General features: G+C 37.0%; 1 long non-coding RNA gene across 1 annotated transcript; it reads left to right on the top strand.

Annotated features, from left to right (window-relative positions):
- Positions 1–12,012: 12,012 nt before the first annotated feature.
- LOC140167566 (uncharacterized) lies at positions 12,013–16,356 on the top strand. Its single transcript, XR_011861062.1, has 3 exons — positions 12,013–12,069; positions 14,661–14,759; positions 16,224–16,356. It is a non-coding gene; the product is annotated as an uncharacterized lncRNA (long non-coding RNA).
- The last annotated feature ends 899 nt before the right edge of the window (positions 16,357–17,255 follow it).

Raw genomic sequence — 17,255 nt, forward strand, 5'->3', positions numbered from 1 at the left:
AAAAGTTCAATTTCGCGAAAAAACAACAACACAGCTACGTTAACCCTCCCACCAGGGCTCGGTCATAGTTATTGCACAGCCCCTAAGAATTCAGTGATGCCACTAGGAACATTTGTTTTGGGGGTGGGGTTGGAATTTAGAGGTATTTCAATGATAGGGTTCAGTGTTTTAAACTCTTTTTTCTTGGCCATTCCTCCCCAAACTTTGCACACAGATCAAGGTGAACGAATCTTTCATCCAAAACAGTGGTCAGTCATAAGAGCCCTATTTTCCAGAATTTTCAATGAAGGCACATTGTATAATTTCACATGAATATGTCAGTGTTTTTAGGCTCTAAATGTGAGGATCTGTTAGAGGATAATAACATCATGCTGGTATAAATGAGTTCCTCCTCACCTCCTGGTACACCATGTGATGACATTTAGGCCTACACATCTAACCAGTCATGTTGTATATTAACAGTATAGTATAAAGCCTATAGAAAAGCTTTCTACTAAATACCAAAATGAAAAGCAACAAGAAAGTGGATATGGCCTTATAATAAACTAAAATAGCTAAAATATTGAAGGGCTGACGTGGTCTAATTTAAAAGTGAAAGTCACCTTTTCAGTGTTGAACCAGTTTTGTCTTTGCCCTATTAAATGTTATGACCATAAAGTCAGTTTCATCAGCAAGAAAGATTGATGATTTATTTCCATTATTTCGCGCCAAAATGTATAAAACTGGGTCAGTATCAAGTGCATAGTGACCAAGCTACACAACTTGAATGAATCATGGTCATGGAATGGGGATCACATCTGAGCTGACATCTGGTGATGTTGAAACTATTTCAACATATCCAAGCAAACTTGTTTTTTGGATTTAAAATTTAAAGCCACAATGTTTATTTCATTTTATGATCTTATTTTTGACATAGTTATTTGCAATGTTTGTACTTAAAAGTGAAGGACAAGTCAAAAATCTCATTAGGCCTAATAAAGGATGTTCTATTGCCCTTCTGCTCCAAAATTGTTATGGTCGGTATTAATTTTATTAGATTTAAATTGAGAGTTTATACCTGTAGGGGAAAGTGGGGTAATGCCGGACTGTGGGGAATCCCGGACACGTCGATTGCAGCTAAACGGAGAAGGGTGGCACTATTATACTACCTTAGGGTATTAGCTACCTCAAAGTGTATCTCACGTGTACTACTACCAGCGCTTTGGGTCTCGCCTTTCTTTGTGAAAATTACGAAAAAAACAGAAATTGTCATTTTTGACTTTTTATCTGAAAAGTGATTTATTAGCTGGGTGACAGTTAATGCGACAAGGGACACAGATAAAGTATGGATGAAAATTATGTTTGATACTTGATTGTTAGCTGGATGTATGAATTTTGGTATCTTAAAAATGGATAAGTAGAACAAGCACTGAAAAAATAAATCGGGACCGTGAGGGGTAATCCCGGACACACATGCGTCTCTATACAGATGGGGTAATGCCGGACACTTGTTATTTCGATAATATAGACAACAACAACAGCCTCCATAGTTGTATGCTTGAGGTAACAGAAGTACCTACTACATTCAGGGGATTATCAGCCTACTCCACTTTCCCTCTTAGCAACAATCATGTGTCCGGGATTACCCGTGTCCGGCATTACCCCATCATTTTTTTCCATTTTGCTTTTTTAATTATAACTTATTAACTAGAGATATTGAGTTATTAAAAACTGGTTGCTAGTTAGAACATTACTCCTACTTTGCATTGATGTGATTTTCACTGATGAACTTTATTTAATCTTGAACCTGTGTAGCCTTAACGAAAGGTGCCCGGGATTACCCCACTTTCCCCTATGACTATTTTAAAAACTACTTTAACTACATGTACATACATGTATTAAAGGCTGACTAGTTTTAAGTGTCAATTTATGCATTATAAATGAATATTAAAAAAATAATAATAAAATGAACAAAAAAAAAATGAAAGAAAAAAATGTGGGTAGGTATTTGTTCATACAGTTGGAAAAACATTTAGAAATTTTAGAAAGGGCAATAGAAACTTTTTTCTTCTTTTCTATTTGGCCTAATAAGCCTCATTCAAATTGTGTGTACTTGTAACAGTATAAGTATCTGACTCTGAAATCTACTGGAAAAACAATAACTAGGCCTACATGTACATGTCGATGTAGGCCATGAACTACCATAATGCTGTATAGTGTACATATTATAAACTGTCTATGAGTGTGTGATGGTCGAAATATAATCACAAGGTGAAAGATGATGGATTGTTCCATTGTTCCATTCCACGAGCAGGAACATCTTTCACCGTGTGATTATATTTCGACCATTACACGAATTTAAGACAGTTAATATTTGTTTTATATTATCACTCATACATAAATTCTGTGGCTCAAAATAGCCTACTATTTAAGATAGGGAATACATTTTTTCATCAACATAACACCATGTTTTGCTATGACATACTTTTATGTCACATTTTGGTGTCCACCCCATTGCTTGGCACAGGCCCACTACGGCGCAGCACTATGATGGTAAAAACTATCACATGGAGAGGCTGATGGTAAAAATGATAAATGGCAATCAACCAATGAACTGTCTAGAATTTATGTATGAGTGATATAACAATCAATATTATGTGGAGCATCAAAAGTAGTGATACCGGTAGTGGTAAGGCCAAAATGAAAGTGTATATGTCTCAAAGCTGCTGTGTGTGTTTGTTTTGCTATGCAAATTTGTTTTAAAAAATCTGCAATTTTTATTTATTTTAAACAAAGAAACAGTGGCGTGCGCAGCACATTGAAAGTGGGGGGCAGATTGTTCGGTTCCCCCTAATGGAGTCTGATTAGGAGTGTAAGGTGCGGGCGAACAGTCATTTCATGGGAAATGACTGCATGATTTCCCCTAAATGACCAACAATGGCCCCCTTCCCCCCCCCTTTTTCTGCATGCCACTGCAAAGGAACCCAAAATATCAAACATTATAAATTGTTGGTAGAAATATTTCATGTGTATTGAATAAGAATGTAAGATTTAACCTCCAAGCATCTTGAGCAATTTGGAATGAGTTTTAGTCATAGAAAAAAAGAGGATTGAAATACATGCATTCTGCACTGTCGGATTTTAAAACTTCTCAAGCTTTGAGACATACTATCCTTGTTTGGCCTAATCTGAGACCATAGGTATTATGGTCTCAGGCATAATGATCCACATCCTTAAACACTTGAGAATGTTCCTACAATCTTATTGGTTCTTACCTGTGTGATATGACACGATATAACACGGGTAAGCACATGTGCATCTACACGATACGCATACTCACTATTTGAATCAATCGGAGGTGCATAGCAACAAAGGGACTGAGCAACAAAGGGACTGATCGATTTTAAGCCCTAGGTAATTCCAGAGGATGATTTAAGCACTTCCCAACATTCCACTATGTTACTCACGGTTAGCATAGCTTTGTGAGCGAACATGACACCACTACTCGCCCACTGCATATAGACGTACTGCACGTGCATGGTTTAATTTGAATTTGTACAGTTATATTTACATAAAAAACGCTGTGAAGATGCTAGTCGATTTCACATTTTATGTTATCTACAGAAGGTGTGAATTATCCTTTAAACACACATCACTTTTGTTCTGAAATCGACCAAGTAATAATGACACACGCACAATTCTAAAACAACATGTTTTGCACAGAGTTCAATGGGATTCGAAAAGTAAAGTGGCAGTTGAAACTCTGGTGATAACACTTTTGCAGTGCATGATGGCCTTTGATGGGGCTTCCTTAAATCATCCTCTGAGGTAATTCCTTGTAAAATGTAGGATTTAATTTGTTAAAAATTTGCTATACCATACATATTATTTTTTTACTTGAATTGAAGTCTCATAGTAACACTGGCAACATCATTATTTTTGGTGTGATGAACATCTTGGCTTCGCCTCGTTGTTTTACTTAAAATACTGATGTCGCCTGTGTTATATGAAACGATAGATGCACTCCAGCGGCTAAAAAATACCTTTATTCTCTAATTAAGCTATGTAGCTGGCAGAAAAATGGCACTCTCTCATAGGCCTATTGTGTGCAAACGATGAAAGTTTATAAAAATCCATTTCAATCTATTTTTTCAAACTATTTACTGTTAAAAGACTGAAATGTTGTATGCGCACAATGGGCAAGAGAGTGCCTTTTTTCTCTGCCAGAAAATGCTAATTTTAAATGTGCGCCCAGAATCAGATATCCCAATAAAATTGCGTTGAAATTAATGCTCACTTTCCCCACGAAAATGGTCATAAATTGGCTAAGGGCTAGCCTATTAGTAAAGGTATGTATCATCTTAAATATCAGGGCGATCGGCAACTCATGCACGTGTCATCGCCCCGTTATCTTCATGGCAGAAATCGCCATGGTAGATTGAATCCACCACCGCCACGTATGGCCATACATATCGACCTGTTTAATAGTTTTGAGTCGCATAATAGGCTGAAGGACATCTGACTATAGGTAGCTACTGACAATAGCCCGATTAGCTCGGTGACTAACCTCGCTGTGTGTCAGTCAAGCATGGTATGCCATAGGTCATATTCTTTTAGACAACCTTCACGATTGGCCTATACACTGCGCTATATAATTCGGCACATATAAATCAGAATTATTGCGGAATTATTGTCAGTTTTTGACTCAAGACGCAAGCTACTGTCTCAAAGCGCAAGCTAGCGACTATCATATCAGTTCAAAATATATATTCATGTGCAAGGAACCACATCTGGTTTCTTTATACGAAATCATTTACGGGAGATATTCATCATTTTCTACACCAGTATCCAAAGATTTTCTTCTCATATCAAACTCGTGCATAGCAAATTCACGTGTATCGATCCCGGGTATTTATTTTAGTATCTCTGCTGTACCAAGTAATAGCCAGGCGATGTCGGTGTGTCATGGAGGGGACACATATCACAGGGGGCTGGGTGGCACAGTGGCAGCTGCCCCCTGTCTAACAGTCGACGGTCGCTACTCATACATATTATATGGTAAGTGAAGCAAAAAGAATGAAAAATTCTTACCTTTACCTGTAGGATTTTTACTTTATAGCAGTATTGAAACTTCTAAAACTGGCGGGAACATCACTCTCACAAAGTACATCAGTGCTGAGTTGAGTATGTAGCTAGTATGCGAGATGCGATGCACATCCATATCAGATCCATTCCCACATGTTTGCTTTGAGCTTGGTTGATCCCCACCAAATTTGGTTGTTGCCATCACAAACCAGAGCTCTCTAGGAGCCGGGCGACTCCAGGATCTTCCCCGGGGGAGCTTCCAGGAAGTAGTATAACAAACAGTCTATAATCAGCCCAGTTCCTTGCCCACTGAGCCAATCACAAGCAGTCATATAAGCCAACACATGGCCAACACACAAGTTTCGACCTATCAGAGATTCTGAAGTAGTGTAATGACCTGGGAGACGAGCTTAGTGCAGATTCTAGATCCATTGTGAAGCGCGGTAATTTTGCTGTTGTTACAACCTGTAATACATGTGGTTTATATGAAGTGTGGAGCTGAGCTATATTTACAAGACGCTGGTGCAGTTCAGTGAAGTGAAAGATGGATACCTCTATGCCAGTGGTAAATATGCCGATTTCTTAATCTCACTAAAAATTAATTTGTTTAAATCTCTATGTGGAGTGAACCCCTAAGTATTTTGAAGTGGATAGGCCTAGGGTGGATATTATCATCAAAAGAAAAATAAACAAGTAAAAAGAGTAGTTCTTCAGCAAGCGCGCAAAATGTTTGTATTTTTCCACTATTTCGGCCCATCGGGCTGAATGTTGCCCTTTCCTTTTCCTTTGCCCTTCTGATTTCCTCTTTTATTTTTTGTCAGAGGAGCACTTTTTCTTTCATTTTTTGTCAGGGGGGCACTCTGCCCCCCCCGCCCCACCGCTGGCTTCGCTACTGGTATAGGCCTACTTGTTAAGGGTAGGCCTATCACTATTCAAAACAGTAACAATTTGGGCATAATGTTTCGGTTACAGGTCGATAGTCTGAAGCTGATCATTATCTGTAAATCCAACATAACATAACCCTGACTAAAATCATATAACTGTGACCCCACCCCACATAAATAGCCTAACCCTAACCTTAATCTAACTTTACCCTGGACTTGACGATCCTTCAAACTAATGGGCTGCTGCTCCCTATTTCTCTATTGAAATTAATAGGGATACATGTATGTAATAATGTATGTTATACTGCATTTTTTTTACTATTTGGACAGTAATGTTGTAATTTTGAATGTTCCATTGATTTTCTGGTTTGTAAAAAATTAAAAAACATGCCACCTCGGGCTAATGAAAGTTGATTGTGAGTTTCCCATCACTTTTTATCATGGAAAAATGATGGATTGGATATTGAAAGAGTCACCCCATCACCCAGCAAAAGGTATGTGGGTAAAGTCTCATCAACTTTCATAGCCTGGTACATGCATATTACTAATAGTATTTATTATGTAGATTACAAGAAAAGGTTTTTGTTTTTCTTTTTCAGTGTACACGAAAAATGCTAATTCATTATTACTTGGTAATTATATTAAAGATATTTGACAATTGTTAGCATCATCATCAACACCATCATCATCATGGTGTACGGTAGAACTATACAGTACTTTTATATTGCTAAAATATTTTTGTTACCAATCAGTGCCAGAGATACACTTTCCCATTCACATTGAACATGCCAATATGAAGAATAATTTTGTTTCACATTTGAAGTCTCATGGGTTTTTGCTTTGATCTTTGAACTAGAAAGAATTTACTTTATATGGGTTTGTACCATTTTGAATGCAATCAATCATTTATCCTTAATTTTGGCAAAAGTAGGTCATCAGTCTAACATGTACATGTATGATGAGTGGAAGTGGTCATATTCTCAGTGACAGCTCATCAAACCCCCAGTGGCGTACCTGTGATTTTTTTTTGGGGGGGAGGGGCCTGTATGGGGTGGGGCCCAAACCCACCAAAAAGTATGTGTGTGTGTGTGAGGGGGGGGGGTAGGTGGGGGTGGTGCGATGCATCGTCTCCACACCCTCCTAATCTACAAAAAGTGCACTCCTCGAGTAAAAATATCAAAGAAGGTCAAAAGTAAAAGAAAAGTTACCAAAGGGACCATTTTTCTTGCTAAATTGTTTCAAGATAGCTCTCAAAAGTTCATTTTTAGATGGATATAGTCCACTTTTGCATTAAAGTGAGTTTTAGAAGAGAAAGTGCCACATTTGGAAAATTTGTCATGACAATAATACTTATTGTAGTTCCCTAAGCGCTTACCAAGCTTTTCCCATGATATTGATAAGGTAAACTTCCAGCAGGGGCTCTAAATTATATTTTGCTCAGGCCCATTTTTTTTAACAAAATTCATGTTTTTCATGTTAAAATACCTGATCTGAAAGTGATTCAAAATGCATTATGTTAATTATTTTAATTATTATTGTTTATTATTAAAATGTTAATTATTGTTTGCGTGTAATCCGATTATCAATATATCAACTGGATCACGCTTTTGAGTTCTGCACCACGATGGAACATGATTGCAACATGAAGTGTATGGCATGTACTACTGATTCCAAATGATGAGTGATCCAGTTACCAAGGAGTTATGTAACCACTTTGCTGGCGAATACGCCGTAGAAGTGACTTGGTTAATCGGATTAACTACCATAGCAATAGATGAATACAATTTTGACTATACCGCCCTGCACTACAACGTTAACGCGGTACCGATGCATTGAACCATAGATGTCAAAGAAAGACTGATCACTTGCACCTGTAAGATTAGTATCTTTAAAAATAGTGGTATTGTATTCAATCTATAGTGTGGAGACCTACACAGGTGATTAGTGCAATCTGCTTGTAGTGCAGAGTGATCTATTCAAAAATTGTATTCATCTATTGCTATGGTAGTTATCCGATTATGACGTCACTTCTACGGCGTATAGATATTTGGATTGTCATGAATTGTTTTATGATCACCCTCAAGCGCAGGCAGCAAACATTCTTAAAGTCGTCTGAATATATATTGTTGGATTGTTTCGAAACTAGGTGGATGTGATTTCCATTGATCCCTTTGTTATAAGTATAGTGTAGATCTAGCTTTCAACATGAAACTTCTTGAGAATTATCTAGTATATGTCATCGGTGGTAGGGATATTTCCCACCCGGTTAGTTGTGCATGTGCTACACACAAATATTTACTCGCATTCCATACTTGTCAATGTAAAATTATGAAAGGTGATCTTCATCCATGGCGTTGTCTTTTTAAAGACATTTCTTGTTCATGTTAAAATACCTGAAAGTGATTCAAAATGCATTATGTTAACTATTTTAATTATTATTGTTTATTATTAAAATGTTAATTATTGTATTTTTTTTTTTAACAGAGAGAGCCAAAGTTAACAACAAAATTTACATCTACATCTTCAAAAAGCAATGGTATGTACATTTATGATCAAAATAATTAACTTTTGCCACTTTTATCCTGGATCACCAATTATGGGTAGGCCTATGCCCAAATTATTAGACATGAATTAAGTGCCCCAACTGTAAGTTGCAAACAGCTGCAAGTCTCTGGACCAGTCACATGTACATATAATCCCTTAATGATACTATTGTGAACAAATAATAAACAAGATATTTTCTTTAACTAGCCAATTGGGAGGGGTGTGGAAAGACACTTGGATCCTGGTGGCATGATGGGAGCATGTTCAAGCAAATTGCTCAAGCCAAGTTAACTAGAGCGGTTACTGCACCAAAACTGAACCATGGGGCTTCGGCAGTACATCTGTACATGTATATTGTGGTACTACATTTGTCACCCGGTGTTCATATATATCTCCTTGGGATATGTAAAAAGGACCCAAAATAGGAATATTATAAGCAGTGTCACCCCCGGTAGGGGAATTATTTTAATTTTATAGTCTGTACTTTTTTCTCTTTGATTTGACACCACTCAGGGGGTCATACTTTCTTGGCAGTTCAAGATATATGAAAAGGACCCACAATTATGAATATTGACCCAGGTCTTTTGAGGAGTGTCACCCCTAATTGGGAAATTATTTCAATTATGTCCTTTACTTTTTTGTCTTTCATTTGACTCAGGGGGTCACACCTTCTTGGCATTTCGAGATATGACAAGGATCCAAAGTAGGAATATTGACCCGGGTCTTATGAGGAGTGTGACCCCGGGGGTAAATTTTATTTTATTTTATTCTTTACTTTGTTCTCTTTCATTTGAGATATAAAAAGTACCCATATGAATATTGACCCAGGGCTTATTATGAGTGCCACCCCGGTGGGAAAATATTTTTATTATATTCTTTATTTTTTTCTCTTTCATTTGACACCACTCACAGGGTCATACCTTAGTGGCATTTTGAGATATTTCTTATAAGGAAGTAAGATGCACTCATTATAGGCTGATACCATTTCATGGTTCAGCAAAAAGCCTACAAACATCTGGCTGATGTATGGAGAGAAGAGAAAGAAACAGAATTGAAGAAAAATAGTGAGAAAAAGAGAAGTCACTCCCAACAAATCAAGTGAACATTTTGCTCATTAGCCCTTGGGTGGAGAAATAAGAAAGTTGGAATTCTTATTCCATGCTCCTAAACAAAGGATAATGCGATACTGTCACTATCAAAAATAGTAACTCCAGATGAACAGATTCAATACTCATTACCCCGGTATGTTTATTTACCTGGATGACTGAGACTATTCATAAATTTAAAGGATGCTGTTGATTTCCAATTAAATCACTTCTGTCACCCAGGAAAATAGTTCAATGGATGGCTGTTTAAACATAATTTATTTATTTAATATTATTTCAACTTTCTTTATACAGTGTAAGAGCATGCACTGCTATTCTTGGAGGCCCTGTGACATACAGGGTGTAATCTACTTTAACCCTAACAGAACTAGGACTAAAAGCTCACTATTAAAAACGCTCTGCGTGCATGCATTCCACGGGACTTGATGACGCAATCAGACCAAGTCATATATACCCAGGGAATCGTTGGCCGGGCCAACGTCACCTGTGTAGCTACATGCTGGGGATCTTCTGCGTGGCATGCGAGGGGTCCCAGGTTCGAATCCCGGGGGTGCCAAGTGACTTTCTTCTTCATCTTCTCTCCTTTTTCGTTCCTTCTTTCCCTTCCGATAGCACAAAAACCACGGGTAGGGTTAGGGTTAATATAATACAAATATTACAACAAAAATATAAAATTCCATTATAAAGAAATATCAAGAATCATGAAAAATTATATAAAAGTGAAAATCAGTGAACAGTGGGGTTTGTGAGAGCGCTTGATTTAAGGGGGTACTACACCCCTCGATAAATTTGTGTCTATTTTTGCATTTTCTCAAAAACTAATAACACAGTGGTAACAAAAAATATGTATATGGGCAAGGAATCTAATAACTACACTGGAATGTCAGCGACCCAAGACAAACGGTTTGTTATTTATGATAAGAAATAAGGTACCGCAAGGATGCACCTCAATTCCTATCATATATATACTGAACCGCTTGTCTTGAGTCGCTGAAATTTCAGTGTAGTAATTGGATTCCTTGCCCCAATAATATACATAACTTTTGTTACCAGTGTGTTATTATTTTTTGAGAAAAATGCAAAAATAGTCACAAATTTACCACAGAGGTGTAGTACCCCCTTAAATTCACTTAGGCTCAAGGAAAATTAATTAGTGCAGGTGTCATCATCAAAAGAACTATCCATAGATTTGTTGCTCTTGCCTAAAACAAGTAGTGTCATGACAATGAGTGAATTTTGTATATGAAAATTTGGAGCAAAGATAATCAGGAGCTCTACCAGTAAGGCTTTTATATAACACGATAAGAATATAATTATTATTTCACCTACTATAGCTTACTATCTAGTTTATTTGATTTGAGCCACTTGCCCACTTGAGAGAAGACTTTGAATAAATATTAGTTCTGATATCAGCAGAAAGATTAATTCTGGCAAGGTGGTTCATGAGAATTTGTAACTTGCTTGACAGAGTAGAGTAAGAAACAGTTGGACTAAACATGACTGCAATAATCAAAATGTGGCATGACAAGAGAATTGGCAAGTTATTTTAAAAATATAATTTAAAGTATAATTTTTAACATGACAAATAAAACCACAACGTTTACAGACATTGAAGCAATTAAATCTATATGATGTGACCAAGTCATGTGACTGTCACAAATAATTCCAAGATAAAATTATAATTATGAAGTTGTCAACTCTCTCAATAGAGTGTATGCAATAAACTAAACGGAACGGTATAACAATTGAAATGGCAGCCATGCTGGAGGACGGTTCTAAGATAACTTAAGACGACAGAGGAACAGGTCTCTAGATCGATTCCACAAACATTCATACATATCACATATTTTATTGTATTATCATGCGAATTACCCCGTGGTACCTTATATGGAGGACAGAATTTTATTTAAATGAGGATGACTCTTTTATGAGTGACGTTGTATTGCATATACCGCTATAGTTTCACCATCATAAATTATATTTTGGTACTTACTAAGATTTTAAGGAGTACCAAAAAGCATCAATTTATTTTTTTCTGATATTCAGAGTGAGGTGGTTCTTTTTAAACCTGCTGGCAATATTACACATGTTAAGATTGAGACTGTTTTGAAAACACAAGGATAGAATGAGCTTACAAGCAATTAAGCTCCTCTGCATGTGGTTCCAAATCTGGAGCGTTGTGGAGTATCGTCAAAAAAGAAGAAGTATCATCAGCATACATCATGTGCATTACTGTTTTACATAGTTTTATACTATACCTGATTATACTATCAGGAATTAACATGATTAAATGGTATAGCTTATACCATTATAAACTTTATATTAGTGATTTTAAAAAGCACTTGATCTATATTTTGCAGACATACAGTATCTATGTTGCTATTGTGGAAAGCTATTCTCATCGGCGAAGGAGAGAAAAGAGTGTGAGATCTGTGAGATAAGTCATGAGAATGACCTAGAAGGAGATGAAGGTTAGAAAAGATTGGATTGTTATTAAGGGGGTACTACACCCCTGGCCAATTTTGTGCATATTTTTGTATTTTTCTCAAAAATTATAGCTCATTGGTGACAAGTAAGATATGTATATTATAGGGGCAAGGACTACAACTACTGCACTGGAAATCCAGCAACTCAAGGCAAGTAGTTATTGATTTATTGATCAAATATTGGTTTTCCCTCATTTTTGACTGTAACTCCACAACTGTTGTCTGTGCTGAAATAATATTTCCAGTGCAGTAGTTGTTGTCCTTGCCCCTATAATATACATATCTTACTTGTCACCAATACGCTATAATGTTTGAGAAAAATGCAAAAATAGGCACAAAATTGGGCAGGGGTGTAGTACCCCCTTAAGGTGTGCCAAATATGATTTATTAGCCTACTGACGATCGATCTTGAGTTTCCCATCACATAATTTCTGAAAAAAAGTGGGGTAACTTTTTCATTATTCATTATTTTTCTGACTTTCATTATATAACCAAACACGAGTGTAAAACGATGTTGTTATATACCGCTCACTCACTCAAAGATAGATGTTTAGCCCAAGTACCAGGGGTATACTAAAAAGAAGCTGCAAACCTGCAAGGTTGGTAGCAAAATGGATGCTTTGATTTTGATTTTTTTTCATTAAAAATGCATGGATATTCATTGCTTTTTTTCCCGCAAATATATATCCGGTATCCAGTTGTTATTGTTATAATGAATTCAAATGAGGGTCAGAAAATGAAGTGAGGGTGGGTGACAGGAAACCCAAAATCGACTGGTGGCGAGGGCCACAAATTCTTTAAATTTAGTAAATTTTCTTTGTTGGCCGTGTAATGGAATGGGATTATTTTGAAATTTTAAAACGCTTAAAATATCACAAACAAATAGGTCTATGTTAATAAATAATATTAATACAAGCTAAAATCATTATTAACCCTGACATTGAGTAAATACAGTTAAATTTGATTATTACAGGGTTAGAGACTGAGAGTCACTGTGACGGTTTTAAATTCACTGTAGGCTCCGATCACTCAGTGTGCAAATTGAACGGTGCGTACCAATGATCACAGCAGCTGCGAAATTCAGTCCCGATTTACTTCTGTGTTTTGATTGTATGGAAAGTGCCAAATGGCTGAGCTTTTTTGCCGTCTCTCTCTATCATGCTGATTGCCGCCTGAAAATCGAGATTCATCAGCCTAAAAAATGCATACCCAATTAGCCATATAATATTTATTTTGGGGTGTACGCCCTCAAGTGTTAGATTTTCCCCAATAGGGATTATAATTTTAAAATTGTCCCATTCTTTATTATAACAGAAATCATTAAAAAATATGTTCCTAACAGTCTGAACTCACTAGTGGCCATTTCCATATCTTTGTAATAACTCAATCCCCTTGTTGGCCACTACACAATACACATAGGGTTTCCACACAAGCCATCAGGACCATCGCCATGGGGATGTAGAGGGGTGCGGCACCACCCTGGCAATCCCCAAAAAAAGAGAAAGGGAGAGGGGAGAAAGAAAGGGACAGAAAGTAGGGGGAAGGGGAGAGGGAGGAGGGGGAGAGGGAGGAGGGGGAGAGAGTGGTGAGAGTATGAGATTGTCTCTCGCATCATGTAAGAGAGTGTGGGTAAATACTACAATCAACCACAATTAGCTAAGCCCTATTGGACCTACAATGATGTTGAAGCCAGGTATGTTTAGGTGATTTGGTCTATGAATGATAGGTGCACATGGTTTCTTTATTGTATGAAATGTCTACAGGCAAATAACTAATGATTTTGCAAGTTTGACAGAATAATTATGTGTGCATATCTCATCACCCCTCCCCACCGCACCCTTCATCAGTACCAATGGGTATCACCCTGGGGCAGGGTGGCAAGAAATATTGGGATGAAATTTGCGATTTGCATCTTCCTTTTTGGTGTATTCTAGACCCAAAATAATCCCCTTTTGGCCTATTTCGCATGAAAATGCCAAATTTCCGACTGTTTTGCGCATCAGTAAACAGATCGGCAAGACAACCACAAGGAAATTTGTTTATCATCTTGAACTTGGTTGAAAAATCAGAGCTATATAGATCCAATTCCGTCCTATCTATTAAAGGTTCCGGTGTATGGCTATTAAAATCATAAATACGAGTGCTAGGGCAGCTCTCCTGATGCCTTCATGACTATATGATAAAGGTCCATGTTCTCTCCCATTACTCTGGCCTTAATTGCGTGTATAATAATCTTTCGGCAGACAAAAAGTACGAATTAAACAATGTTGTCAAACAATCTGATCTGCAAGAAAGTTTATGCACACAAACAGTGCATAGTCCCAGGTTTCTGATGGTATGAACAAATCTTAACTTTTTGGAGCAAGTTGGGGCATTGAACCTGTGGAAAACAAAGTGCCCCTCTTTGTGAAACTTTAGTTAATCCATTTTGATCTACTCAATAACTGAATAACTAAGAGAAGCACCAAAGAAAATTGTCTGAAAGCTTGTATTTTGTAAAGACAAACCAAATATTATTATGAGTATTACCTACTGGTGAGTAAAAAATATCCTTGAATAAACATCTTATTTTACAGAAATGCATCAATGTGGTTATTGTGGGGAGGAATTCCCATCATCTGACGACAAAAAGCAGTGTGAAGCACGTCATGAGGACGCAGATGAAGAACTTGGTGGTAAGATAATTCGGAGATCTTCTTTGTTTGCTAAATACGGGGTACTAGCATTGGTTTGAATTACTTTGCGGAACTTTTTATGGTGAAAATATATGTAAGACCTGTTATTCGATTTGTAAGAAAAAGAAAGTATGTTTTGCCGTTTCAACGAATGAAAACGAGTGAGGATTTCAAAAGTTATGGTTTGAAGGAAATATGACATTAAAAGTTATATGCCAGGCCTATTATAGTATCCTTGTTATCAGGCGTTCTTAGATTTACATGGTTCATCAAAAATAAGATTTTTCACCTGATATACCAAATAAAAATCTGTATTTTATTTTGATCAGGTATCTAAATGAGCGGTTGGGGGGGGGGGGATAGGAGACTAGGAGTCTGTCAATCTGGGCACCTTTAATCCATTTGATATAGATAAGTCAATTAATATAAACATGGGTTGAGCACTTTTCTTTTGGATGGTTTCAACTTACCTGAATTATTATAAGTCAATTAATATGCTGGCCTATCTGATAAGAGAAGAGAAAATCATATTGAAAATCATCATCAAGGAAAAGAAGGCAATTTTCAACAAATCAAGTGAACTATTTTTCTGCCAGTCTCTGGGTCAAGAGAAAGGAGGAACCCCAATTGCAACTGCCATGTTTGCACCGAGGTGACTGAATAGATGAAATTTTTGGTGTTATTATTACATATCCGGGGGGCATTTGGAGTCAGGTGGAAGATCAGGATGGGGACTTTACAATTTAAAGTTTGCGGACAAACTCATACTATAGCTCAAGGGGGGGGCACTCCCATACAATAGGCATACAGGGATGTGATGCTGTAATGGGTTGCTCTCTTGCAAAAATCCTTAGACATGGGTCCTTATTTTTTGCTGGATAATCCTTAGACATGGGTTTGTGTTTGACATAAACCCCTTTTCCATGAGCATGATGAATCTTCATCTTTTTCCCGGAAATGGGTCTGTATTTCAAAAAAATTCCTTAGACATGGGTCTATATTTTTGAGAAAATCCTTAGAAATGGGTACCTGTCCACGGTCAAATCATGCATATGGCCCTTGGAAATGGGTAAGGATTTCAAGTCTTGAGTCTCGGACCCCCATCCAAAAATATTGAGGTACCCCCGGTACTATAGTACTTGGTGTACTAAACTTATACAACTGTATATGAATATTCTGTGCATTGTTTCATATTTTCATGCATTTTTTCAAGCTATGTCTTGATCATTCTCGACTTATTGAGGCTCCTTGATGGAAGACAACTTGTACTGAACATTGTAAATTAGGGACTGTTCAAGGTTTACACTAGTGGGTAGGAGTTTTTGCATTCCCCTTGTTTTCCCTTTTCTCCACTTAAAACTTAGCATATCCACCATGGTTCAAGTAAAAAATACAGATTCACATTCGGTCTTAAAACTCCCACTCAGGCTCCCACTCCTAACTTCTTAAATAACCTCTCCTCAGATGAAGAGTCCAGTGGCGAATCCAGCAGTAATGAATCTAGGGATAGAGATTCTAGGGATTGTGAAGTTAGCAGTGCCAGTGTTACTGCAAAAGATGATAACCAAAGCATTTCAGCTGATGGTGATGGTAAGAAACTTACAATATAATTATAACTTTTTTGAGCCTATGTCTTGATAAATCTCAACTTAACATGCTTAATGCCACTCATTGTTGGAAGACAACTTGTACTCGACATTGCAATTATTTCAATCGTGTTGAGATCAAGTACAATTTTTAACAGTCATTTATAAATAACCTCTCCTCAGCTGAAAAGTCCAGTGGCAAATCTAGCAGTAATGAATCTAGAGGAAGAGATTCTAGGGAATGTGAAGCTAGCAGTGCCAGTGTTACTGCAAAAGATGATAACCAAAGCATTTCAGCTGATGGTGATGGTAAGAAACTTACAATATAATTATAACTTTTTTGAGCCGATGTCTTGATAAATCTCAACTTAACATGCTTAATGCCACTCATTGTTGGAAGACAACTTGTACTGCACATTGCAATTATTTCAATTGTGTTGAGATCAAGTACAATTTTTAACAGTCATTTATAAATAACCTCTCCTCAGCTGAAAAGTCCAGTGGCAAATCCAGCAGTAATGAATCTAGAGGAAGAGATTCTAGGGATTGTGAAGCTAGCAGTGCCAGTGTTACTGCAAAAGATGATAACCAAAGCATTTCAGCTGATGGTGATGGAAAGAAACTTACAATATAATTATAACTTTTTTGAGCCTATGTTTTGATAAATCTCAACTTAACATGCTTAATGCCACTCATTGTTGGAAGACAACTTGTACTCGACATTGCAATTATTTCAATTGTGTTGAGATCAAGTACAATTTTTAACAGTCATTTATAAATAACCTCTCCTCAGCTGAAAAGTCCAGTGGCAAATCCAGCAGTAATGAATCTAGAGGAAGAGATTCTAGGGAATGTGAAGCTAGCAGTGCCAGTGTTACTGCAAAAGATGATAACCAAAGCATTTCAGCTG

Source organism: Amphiura filiformis, chromosome 1 (assembly GCF_039555335.1).
Source record: "Amphiura filiformis chromosome 1, Afil_fr2py, whole genome shotgun sequence".
NCBI classification, from domain to species: domain Eukaryota; kingdom Metazoa; phylum Echinodermata; class Ophiuroidea; order Amphilepidida; family Amphiuridae; genus Amphiura; species Amphiura filiformis.